Consider the following 12,617-nt stretch of genomic DNA (forward strand, 5'->3'; position numbering starts at 1 on the left):
GGTCAATCAACTAAAGAAGGAGACAACTGCTGGAGAAAAGAGATCAGCATCCCAAAGGCTCAACCCTAGTTGGGAAAAGAGGAGATCTGCTGAGAAAAACCATTATCGAGTCTGCGGGGAATTTTTAGGTCAACACCATATCAAATGGGAGACAACCATGCAAAGGATAAACACCAATAGCTGCTCAGAAACCAGGAGGAAACTCTGACTGGGAGCAAATCTAATGGCAACTAGTGGGGGAAACCGAAGTTCTGTTACACTTACGCGAACTGCTGAGGAAACATGTTCTTACTCCCCTAGAGACCAAAATCGGATGAGGAAGAAACACTACACTCTGTAGGGAATTGATTAACCGACTCAGCTGGCCATTTTACTGGGGAAATGGCGAGCAAAAATCATTTGGAGAGATTAACAAACACCGAGCGCTGAACCAATACTACCGGGGATGAAAGAGGAATGCACCTACTGCTTGGGGAAAATCAATAATGCTCCACACTTATGGCTTACTGCTTTCAGACCATTGTTGATATTCCTTTTAAATGAAATCGATTGCTTAAAATTCATGCTTTTATATGTTTACGAAAATGATTTTGATTTTAAAATTTAATTTTAAAAAATGATCATAATAAAATTTAAAACTATTTGGCTGAAGTAAATAAGAATAGAAACAATTGGATAAAAGCTCAACTTTATTTAATAGAATGGTAGCCTGCAAAATAACAAGACTCCATAGATACTTACAAAGCTGGAAATGGTAATTTACATGGGAAAAGGTTACATTGAATACAATGATCACTAATCCTTTTACCAACTCTTGATATCCATTGTGCTCTTGGCTGCTGCTGGGCGTCATGGATCAACATTGACCGTTGTGCTCAAAAAATATCTTCAACACTGAAGATCAACAGGATGCAGTTACTTGCCACAATCTCTATTTTTTGCATAAATTTCCCCAAGGTTGGGTACTCAATTTATCAGGATAATTCTTTTCTGTTTTATGTCTCTAACTTTTGCTTGGATCGCCCTTTTAGGTTTTCAATCCACCGAGACGCTCATTTTTGCCTAAGCCGCCCTTTTGGGTTTTCGACTTAACGAGTTATTCTTTTCTTTTTAGGCGAAGTATTTCTTGTCTGTATCTGTGTTCACAGGATAAGTGAACTCTTCACCATCCATAGTTGTAAGGATCAAAGCACCTCCTGAAAAGGCTCTCTTAACAACATATGGGCCTTCATAATTAGGAGTCCATTTGCCCCTAGAATCTGGTTTGAAAGATAGAATCTTCTTGAGCACAAGGTCACCTTCTCTAAATACACGAGGTCTGACCTTCTTATCAAAAGCTTTCTTCATCCTCTACTGATACAACTGACCATGGCACATGGCAATCAATCTCTTCTCTTATATCAAATTCAGTTGGTCATACCTGGTCTAACACCATTCAGCCTCAGTCAACTTGGCTTCCATGAGCACACGTAATGATGGGATCTCAACCTCTATAAGGAGTACTAATTACATACCATAAACAAGAGAGAAAGGGGTTGCCCCTGTTAAAGTGCGGATAGATGTACGATACCCATGCAAAGAAAATGGGAGCATCTCATGCCAATCCTTATATGTTACAACCATCTTCTGAATAATTTTCTTGATGTTCTTGTTTGCAGCTTCAACAACCCCATTCATCTTGCGTGTGTAGGGAGAAGAATTATGATGTGATATCTTGAAGTCTTTGCATAGAGCTTCCACCATATTGTTATTCAAGTTTGACCCTTTATCAGTAATGATCTTACTTGGTACACCATAACGGCATATGATTTGATTCTTGATAAACCTTACAACAACTTGCTTGGTTACATTCGCATACGATGTCGCTTCAACCCATTTCGTGAAGTAATCAATCGCCACTAAAATGAAACGACGTCCGTTGGAAGCTTTAGGCTCAATCATGCCAATCATGTCAATTCCCCACATGGAGAAGGGCCATTGGGAGGAAATAACGTTCAACAGTGTCGGAGGAACATGAATCTTATCCGCATAGATTTGACACTTGTGGCATTTCTTCACAAACTTGAAATAGTCAGATTCCATTGTCAACCAATAGTAACCTGCTCTTAACATCTTCTTCGCCATCGCATGTCCATTGGAATGAGTACCAAAGGAACCTTCATGGACTTCAGTCATCAATAGGTCTGCTTCGTGTCTATCCACGCATCGAAGCAAAACCGTATCAAAGTTTCTCTTGTACAACAGATCACCATTTAGGTAGAAATTGCTGGCTAGTCTTCTCAAAGTCTTCTTATCTTTCAATGATGCCCCAGATGGGTAAATCTGACTTTGGAGGAAACACTTAATATCGTAATACCACGAGTTTTCGTCTTTGATCTCTTCAACAACAAACACATGGGTTGGCATATCAAGACACATCACAGTTAGATTGGGAACTTCATTCCAATACTTTAGTATAATCATTGATGCCAATGTTGCAAGAGCATCTGCCATCCGGTTTTCATTTTGAGGGATATGATGAAACTCAACCTTTCTAAAGAAAGTTGAAATCCTCCTCGCATAATCTCTATAGGGTATTAAACCTAGTTGATTTGTCTCCCGTTCACCTTTGATTTGATTTACCACCAAAGCTGAATCTCCATAGACGTCTAAATGCTTGATTCTGAGATCAATGGCCTCTTCAATCCCCATAATGCAAGCTTCATATTCTGCCATATTGTTTGTACACTTGAAAGTCAATCTAGCTGTAAATGGAAAATGCGTGCCTTGAGGAGTAATAATCACTGCCCCAATGCCATTACCATATTGATTAACAACTCCATCAAATACCATGCCCCAACAAGAACCAGGTTCTGGCCCTTCTTCAAGCAATGGTTCGTCACAATCTTTCATCTTCAAGTACAAGATCTCTTCATCAGGAAAGTCATATTGCAATGACTGATAATCTTCAATTGGTTGGTGATCCAATTAGTCAACCAAGACACTACCTTTGATTGCTTTCTGAGATCGGTATTTGATATCATACTCTGATAACAACATCTGCCAACGGGAAATCCTCCTAGTTAAAGTAGGCTTCTCAAATATATACTTGATTGGATCCATTTTGGATATCAACCAAGTGGTATGATTCAACATGTACTGACGCAGACACTTAGTAGCCCAAGCCAATGCGCAACAAGTCTTCTCTAGCATAGAATACCGAGTCTCACAGTCGGTGAACTTCTTACTGAGGTAGTAAGTTGCAAATTCTTTCTTTCCACTTTCATCTTGCTTACCAAGAACACAACCCATACTATCTTAAAGCACAGTCAAATACATGATCAATGGTCTTCCTTCAATAGGCAGAGAAAAAATCAGAGGCTCAAGCAGATATTCTTTGATATTGTCAAAAGGTTTCTGGCAATCTTCGGTCCAATCACAAGGTTGATCTTTCCGAAGAAGCTTGAATATAGGCACACATGTGGCAGTCATGTGCGAAATGAATCTTAAGATATAATTCAAGCGGCCGAGAAAACCTCGAACTTGCTTCTAAGTTTTGGGCGCAGGCATCTCTTGTATTGCTTTGACGTTGGCAGTATCAACTTCAATACCCTTCTCGCTGACAACAAAGCCCAACAACTTACCAGAACGAACACCTAATGTACAGTTATTGGGATTTAAGTGGAGTTTATACTTCTTCAAACGATGAAATAGCTTCAACAAATGCTCAACATGCTTCTCTTCATCAATTGATTTGGCAATCATATCATCAACGCAGACTTCAATCTCTTTATGCATCATATCATGAAAAAGAGTAGTCATTGCTCTTTGGTAAGTTGCACCAACATTCTTTAAACAGAAAGGCATAACTCTATAACAGAATGTTCCCCAAGGTGTAATGAATATGGTCTTCTCCATATCTTCTGGTGCCATCTTGATCTGATTATATTCAGAAAATCTATCCATAAACGAAAAGACTTTGAATTTAGCTGTATTGTCTACCAATATATCAATGTGTGGTAGAGGGAAATCATCTTTCGGACTGGCTTTATTCAAATCTCTATAATCAACACACATGCAAACTATTTCGTCCTTCTTCGGAACAGGCACATTATTGGCCACCCATTGCGGATACTAGACGGTCACAAGCAAACTGTCATCAATCTGCTTTTGCACTTCTTCTTTGATCTTTACTGCCATATCAGGATGCGTTCTTCTTAACTTCTGCTTGACTGGAGGGAATTCTGGCTTCAACGACAATCTATGCTCCACTATCTCAGAATCCAAACCAGGTCTATCTTGATAGGACCAAGCAAACACATATGAATATTCTCGGAGAAGATCAATCAACCCCTTCTTCACTTTAGGACACAGTCGAGACCCAATCTTGACTTCCTTCACATCATCCTCGAAACCCAAGTTGACTGACTCAATCTGCTCTTCAAATGGTTGAATGGATTTTCCTTAATGCTCAAGAAGACGAGATAATTCATCACTCATTTCTTCACCACTTTCCTCCTCAGCCTCAAACACATGGAATTCAAAATTTGGAGAAGGGGAAGGATCATTGTATTCAATGGGGTTAGAAACCAACCTGCATAATGATTTGATATTTTGAGTTTAGAGAAGTGAATTTGTGACCAAATATTATGCATATGGACAATTATATTATTTATTTATGTTTTTTGTGATTACCATTTTCAGAATAAAGCAAAAAATAAAAATAAAACATCATAGATGCGGATGAATAGAATTATACTTTATTAATGATCAGATTTGAAATGCCCAAACAATGTTCACTTCTCCCTTAGGCATAAGAGAATGATTTTCAAAACAAATAAAAGCAATTACTTAGATCGATGCATAATAACAGGAATATCAACGGCAGTCCAATTGTTGCAAGCCGTTCCATGCGTCAGAAAATTGGTGCAGTCTTCCTCTTCCTCATCCTCTAGCATAACAACTAAGTGTTGTTCATTGTCATGACTGAACCATCCGCTACGGAAGCTGAGTTGCATATCCTCTGACCTAGCAACTGCTGAACCTTACTGAAAACCCATACCGGTTCTATTCTTTTTATCAGAGACCTCTACCACTCGTCCCCACTTATCAATATTTCCTTCCTCGACAATTTTCCTTGCATCTTTCAACGAGGACATAGGTTCCCCAACTCTCTTTTAAGCAGTAATAGACAAGGCTTGGAATGGAGTTCCAACCTCATCCTCAACTTCAACATAAGAGAAAGATGAAAGGTGGCTAACCAACAGTGCCTTCTCTCCACCAACAATGACTAACTTCCCATTCTTGACAAACTTGAGCTTCTGATGCAATGTGGAGGTAACAACTCTCGCCTCGTGAAACCATGACCTTCCCAATAGACAACCATAGGCCGAATGGATATCCATTACTTGAAAAGTAATTTGGAAGTCACTCAGACCTATCTTCACTGGGAGGTCCACTTCGCCAATCACCGTCTTGCGCGAACCGTCAAAGGCCTTGACAATCACGCCACTATATCTCATGGGCGCTCCTTGGTATGATAACTTTGATAAGGTTGACTTTGGCAACACATTCAGCGAGGATCCGATGCCAACTAGTCCATTGGATAAAGCGTCATTTTTGCAATTCATGGAGATATGCAGGGCCAAGTTATGATTCCTACCCTCCCCTAGGAGTTCTTCATCACAAAAGTTGAGATTATTACAAGAAGTGATGTTATCCATAATATGATCAAACTGATCCACCATAACATCATGTTCCACGAAACTTTCTCTAGAACTCTTTGTAGTGCTTCTCTGTGCGCTTCCGAATTCATCAATAGAGACAATACTGAAATCTTTGAAGGGGTTTGAAGCAACTGCTTCACCACATTGAACTCACTTTTCTTTATCAACTGAAGTACCTCATTATCATCGTTAGTATTCAAATTATTGGATTCACCAGACTGACGCTTCGGAGCATTAACTGGATCTACTGCATGCACTTCCAATTTCTTACCGACTGAACAATCTTCTACCTCCTTCAGGAACACCGACCCAAACACTCGACCACTGCGGGTCATCTTAGTAACGTCAGCAATGCTTACGACAGAACTGGTCGTAGGTAATGGAACCTCTTGAACATCTTTCAACATAGTTGCATTGTACTGATAAGGAACAACTTTATCGGATGCGTATGAGACTGGACCCGCCAACCGTATGACCAACGGTGATACCAATCTCTTGCTGATACTGTTACTGTTACTACTATCAAACTGAATCACCATTCTCTCTAGTGTCTTGAATATTGGCACTATTACATTAATATCATCATCTATGTGACGGGATTGAACAATCTGTATCAAACCTTCATCCATCAACCGTTGGATGTCCCTCTTCACAATCATACATCCTCTAGGATTGGAACTACAGATAGCACAACCATCATGGTCATGCTCACAATCGCTCACCAAGAAAATATCCTTGTGCATCGTCACCAAGGACCTTCTAATGAAGCGGACGTCGAATACTTTGAACTCCCCTGGACAACTGTCCACCATATTAACAAATGAATTTCCATGGGCAGGTAGTGGGTTAGCTTTAACATTGGGTGCACGGTCCTCAAAGGACATCATTCCACTCTTTACCAGCTTCTGAACTTCATATTTGAGAGGGTAGCAGTTCTCAATATCGTGTCCGGGGGCTCCTTGATGAAAAGCACAATGGAGTTCCAGTTTGTACCACCATGGAAGTGGTTCGGGGATTTGCGGAGGATTTCTTGGTTGTAGCAGGTTCTTGAGAACCAATGATGGATATAGTTCTGCATATGTCATCAGAATAGGGTCGAAAGATACCTTCTTCCTCTCAAAATTCTGTTGCTGATGATTGTTGGTAATTTTGTTGTTGTATGTGTTTGTTCGTTGTTGTGGTTGTTGTTGTTGACGTTGTTGTTGTTGAATTGGTGCTGATTGGTTGTTTGAAAACACGGGAATTACGGAGGATACTTGATGATGATGTTGACGGGGTGGTTGACTTCTTCTGATCTGAGGCCTCCTTTGCCTCCCACTCGAAATTGCACTGGCTTCACTGTCCTTCATCTTACCAAAACTGTTGCCGTACCTCTTTCTAGACGACACCTCCTCTTTAGACAACCGTCCTTCTCGGACACCTTCTCCTAACCACATCCCCATATTTCCCATTTCGGTAAAATCACTAGGGGCACTGGCAATCATTCGCTCATAGTAAAATGAGCTCAGGGTCTTCAAAAAAATTTTGGTCATCTCCTTTTCCTCTAAAGGATGGGTAATCTGAGCAACAAGTTCTCTCCATCTCTGCGCATACTCCTTAAATGTCTCCTTGTCTTTCTGAGACATTGATCTCAACTGATCTCAATCGGGAGCCATATTAACATTGTATTTATACTTCTTCATAAATGCTTCGCCCAAGTCGTTGAATGTGCAAACGCTCGTACCATCCAACCCCATGTAGCATCTCAACGCAGCACCTATCAGACTGTCTTGAAAGTAATGGATCAACATATGATCATTATTTGTGTGGATAGACATCTTGCGGGCGTACATCACCAAATGGATGAGTGGACATGTGTTCCCTTTGTATTTTTCAAAGTCAGGCACTTTGAACTTCACTGGAATCTTCACATTCGGCACTAAACACAGTTCAACAACACTCTTCCCAAATAGGTCTTTACCTCTCAAGGTTTTCAACTCATTGCGCAACTCAAGAAATTGATCTTTCATTTCATCCATCTTCTCATACATATCCGGGCCCTCAGACAGCTCAGAATGAAAGATGGTGTCTTCCACACGAGGCAAGGTATGCAAAACAGGTGGCAACACAAACATGACGAGGCTAGATGCCGGCATAAAAGAAAATGTAGGCGCAAATCCTTCAAGCACAAAGTTCAACGGCATTCCCCACGGGAATCCGACAGGCATGTTGGGTGCGAAATGAGCAGCAGTCGCAGGAACAGTAGAGGTAGCCACCTCTGAGATAACAATCCTCTGAGGAGGAGGAGTTGCAGGCGTTGGCGAAGACTGGCTTTGTGCAGCTAAAACTGACTCCATCATGGCAGTCAGGCGGGCGAACTCCTCTTTCAAGTCTCTATTCTCTTGCTCAAGATGTTCCATAATTCTGGAGTGATTGGCGCGAGTATTGTACCGATGAGTCAGCTTGACTGAAGCACAAAAGAAACACCAACGAGACATCTGGCGAAAGAGAAACCTGCTTATGCAAATGATGCATGAAATGCAATGCTTGATTATTTTTATTTTCAAGGAACTTACTATATCGTTTGCAAATATGCATATATATATATAACAACAATTGCAACAATTTGATATGACCATAAAAAAATCTCTTTTATTTATAATTTGAAGGATTACACTGAGTACAATTTCAGAAACCAAAAGAAAAAAACTAAAAGAGAAAAGGAGACTAGTCATCATAAGGATCCCTAACAACAATGTCAGAAGATCTGGATGTAGGCGCGTACTTCCTTCGAATGCGTCGGATATCGGTCTCAAAAGAAGCCTTCATCTGAGTCTTCTCGAGGACAAGCTGATAAACAATCTTCTTCCAAGCAACGGAAGGCTGAGGCATTCTAGAGGAAGATGAAACCTCCGGCTCTCTCTGTCTCTTTGTCACTCGATCTTCAAGTAGCTCAATAAGTGCATCTTTTTCCTTAGACTCAAGCTGCAGCTCCTCATGATTTTTGCTCAAAGCATGGAAACGCTCTTCCCACATATCCTTCTCTCGCTTCATCTTGGCGAGTGCGTCTTCCAACTCATCTACATCCTGGTTAGGAAGAGGTAATGGCTCAACCACAACCATAGACATAGGTCTCTCACAAGGATAAGGCATCTTCAACTCCAAAGCTCTCTTCTTCACCCAAAGAGTGTAAGCCTCCAAAGCTACACAATTGCACGAACCAAGCTCGAATCTTCCTTTCCTATGCACATTATGCCAAGCATGCACAATATTCAGCTTCAAATGTTGGGGATCTTTACCCTCTTGATAGAAAATACCTTCTAACAAAGTGTTATTAGGTATGTCTCTCAAGGGGAACCCAAGTTTACGACGAGCCAAAGTAGGGTTGTAGTTAATTCCTCCTTGTGTACCAATGAGAGGAACATTAGAGAATTCACCACAACAATCAATAATCTCCAAACTGCTCAAAGAAGGATCATACCAAACTATATCATCATTAGTGAGAGACATAAGTCTCTGAGACCACCGTAGAAATTGTTTGTTCTCCACAAAAGCAGGTGTCTGAGGCAAGTGCGAAATAAACCACTTATACAGAAGAGGAATGCAATAGGCAATAGTTCCACCACCCTTAGAATTCCTTAGATGCAAAAAGAAGTACATATCACCCAACAAAGTAGGCACATGATTCCCAATCAAGAAAATTCTAATGGCGTTAACATCAACAAAACCGTCAATGCTAGGGAACAAAGCTAAACCATAAATGAGTAACACAAAGATAGCTTCAAAAGAGTCCATGCTATCGGCTTGAGCAAAGGCAGTAGCTTCCTTGATGAGGAAATCAGATTGCGACCCAAACAATCCTCCTTTCTTCACCCAATAAGCCTCTATCTCAGAGTTCTTCAAGTGAAAAGCTTCGGCAATAAGATGAGATCTGGGAATCTCTTCCAATCCACTAAACAGTACTTTATTAAAAACGGGTATCCCCAAGAGATGAACATACTCCTCCAACATAGGCACTATCTGATAATCAGGAAAGGTGAAGCAACAGTAGAGAGGATCATATAACTGCACTAACACACTCAAAAGTCCTTCAACTACATCAGCAGACAAGATGGATAAAAGCTTCTCATGAGGTCGTTTAAAGTCCAAGGGATCTAATACAAAAGATGCTAGTTTCCTTAACTCTTTCAAGTCGGGACATCTGAAACTGTACTTCTTAGTGTTCCTTCATCCATAATCCATGGTCTGGAAATATTTTCAAATAACACCTCAGTTCCTTGAAAATTTTGTGTGATGAATGTTATGATGCGCATGGATGCATGAATGCAACAATCACAAATAAGGGATCACACAAGGCAAACAGAGTTCAAGGGATGAATCGAGTCATTGTCAAGATCAATCATCCATTTTGGTGGATTATGGTTTACACCTTATCAACACCCAAGTTCCATTGATATTTACAAGACTTGATTGGATCAACCAAGAATCAAGGGTTTATTATAAGTCACGAGCATGGATTCTGGGTAAGAATCATCCCAAAGGAGTGAACTAAGGATAAAAACTTGTAGGTCATGTTCTAAAAAGTTCCCAGAGTCTTAATTCCATCTATCGGATATTAGAGGTTAGGATGACTGACTCATCAACCCATAATATTCTCAAAAGAAACTTGTCTGAGTGTAGTATCATGTAATAACTGTGATCAAGTCTACACTTGGGTAGTCTCCGCACTACGTCCTAAATAGTCCAAGAGGTGTTAAATGTTCTACGGTCCTCAGCTTCTCGGACCCCAAATCAGAGATATTAATGCCTAACCATAAATACTTTTGTGACATTTCCAAATCCAAAAGGGTCTCCACTGAGTAGATGGATCTCAAGCCAATTTGCTAAGGACTACTCCACACAAGTCGAACATGACTATACCATCCTCCTATCTTAATTGCACTCAAGTTCGGGTTAGAACTTATCTCACCTCTCAGAGATCACCAAGCACAACAAGCAGATTATATCACACAAACAAATATATACATACATCAAATATACAATTATATACACACAAAAAATTAGGTTAAACCCACTGGAGACTACTCCCCAGCAGAGTCGCCACTTAATTTCTGTAGCGGTAAATTCATGATCATAAAGCTATGGATAAGCTAGACATCAAATAACAAGAGTCGCCACCGTGCTTTTATTGTTTCCAAGGGAAAACGGAAAAGTACAAAAAAAACAATAAATAAGAAGTTTTCAAATCAAAACTAATAAAATGCCAGAGATTACAGGTAAGGGGGTTGGTTACACAGAGGGAAGGTGTTAGCACCCAAAGTGTTCTAGGTACTTCTAGGGAACCCTTTCTTGTCTACATATGTGTTTTTGTACAAAATGGTGTTTGAGATAAATAGAGTATGGGGATGAGATGAGAATCCATTAATTATATTTTTGTGTTTGACAAGACCTTCAGACTTGTGCCTACGTACCAACATAAAAATGAGGGATCAAAACCTCGTAGTTCGTGGTATAAATTTCAAAGTGGATGCATTGCTTTTAACAAAAGTTAGGTTTGAAAGGAACAAAGGCCTAAAAATGGTTTGAATGAGTTAATTCTTTTTGGATTTTGAAAGTTTTAAGTAAAGTATAATTAAGTATATTTACAAGTTTGATTAAGAAAAGAAATTTGAAAATGCAATAGCATAAGGCCAAAGTTTCTAGTTTGCAATATGGTCTAAGTTTAGAAAAAAAACAAACACAATCAAAAAATTTTTTAAAAAAGGGGGGAGAGACTTTGAAATTTAAGAAGTGGGGAGGAGACGAAGAGACTAATCCTAAGCACAAATTTAAAAGTTGAGAGTTGAAAAGATCTGACCAATGGTCTGCAATCCAATAGACAAGAATATCATATAGAAACCCAAATTCCCTTGGGCATTAGAATCAAGCAACAAACAATGCACAATATATCAACTTGAAGAGCAAGGCATCAAATAAATATAGCCACATCCAAGCTTAGCAACTCCATGATCTTCTTCAAATTTGCCCAAGTAGCAGATGAATTTCAAGATGCCATAAGTCATATGTTCAAAATAACAGCTTCATAATGATCATGTTGCAGAAGAACTCAAATGGATCTTCAATGATGTATCAAATGAAGTTTCAATTTACAAGCACTTGGTTACATGAAAATTGGCATTGGCCAAGTTCTTTGCATATGGAGTGTTGCCTAAATTCTAAGTCCAATAGTCTCAGATCAAACCAACAGTCCACACAAGATATTTTTAAGGGTTTTTGTTCTTATTATGTACATTAATGGTCACAAACAAACACAATATAAACAAATTATATCACAAAATATGGTCCAAGTGGACAAAGTGAAAATGACATTAACATAAACAATTAGAATGGTATGAATAATGACAAATGAATAAGGCTTAAAAAATAAAGTGCATTTAAAGTAAATGACTTGAAATTAAATGTTAGTTGTTAATGAGTTAGATGTTAGTATTGCTTTTGCTTTTTCTTTTTTTGTTTAAGTCATTCTTTGGAGAACACTCAACCCACTTATCACAAGCAAGGATCCTTGAACCAAGACATCTTCCAATGGAAGGAAAAAAGGCCAAGTTTTCACACAATACCATGTAAGAGGGGAGACTTACAATCTCACTAACTAGAATGCTATGCCTTTTGTGTCAAAAATTTAGCGCTATGTTAAGCAATCGTAATTGGACTTATGTAGAATTCACAACTATTTGAGGTCGGGCAATAGAATTTTGGTGTTAATTCATGTTAGAGACATAGTATAATCGACTATGCCCATGAAACATACCACACACAAAAAGAAAATGCAAAAGTGGGGGCCTAATCTCATCATACTTATGTTAATTGTGCAATCAACTAGCCTTAGGATATTGAGATATCATAGGTCCATGACATGAATGCATAAAGAAG

This window comes from Lathyrus oleraceus, chromosome 2, assembly GCF_024323335.1.
Source record: "Lathyrus oleraceus cultivar Zhongwan6 chromosome 2, CAAS_Psat_ZW6_1.0, whole genome shotgun sequence".
Classification (NCBI taxonomy): domain Eukaryota; kingdom Viridiplantae; phylum Streptophyta; class Magnoliopsida; order Fabales; family Fabaceae; genus Lathyrus; species Lathyrus oleraceus.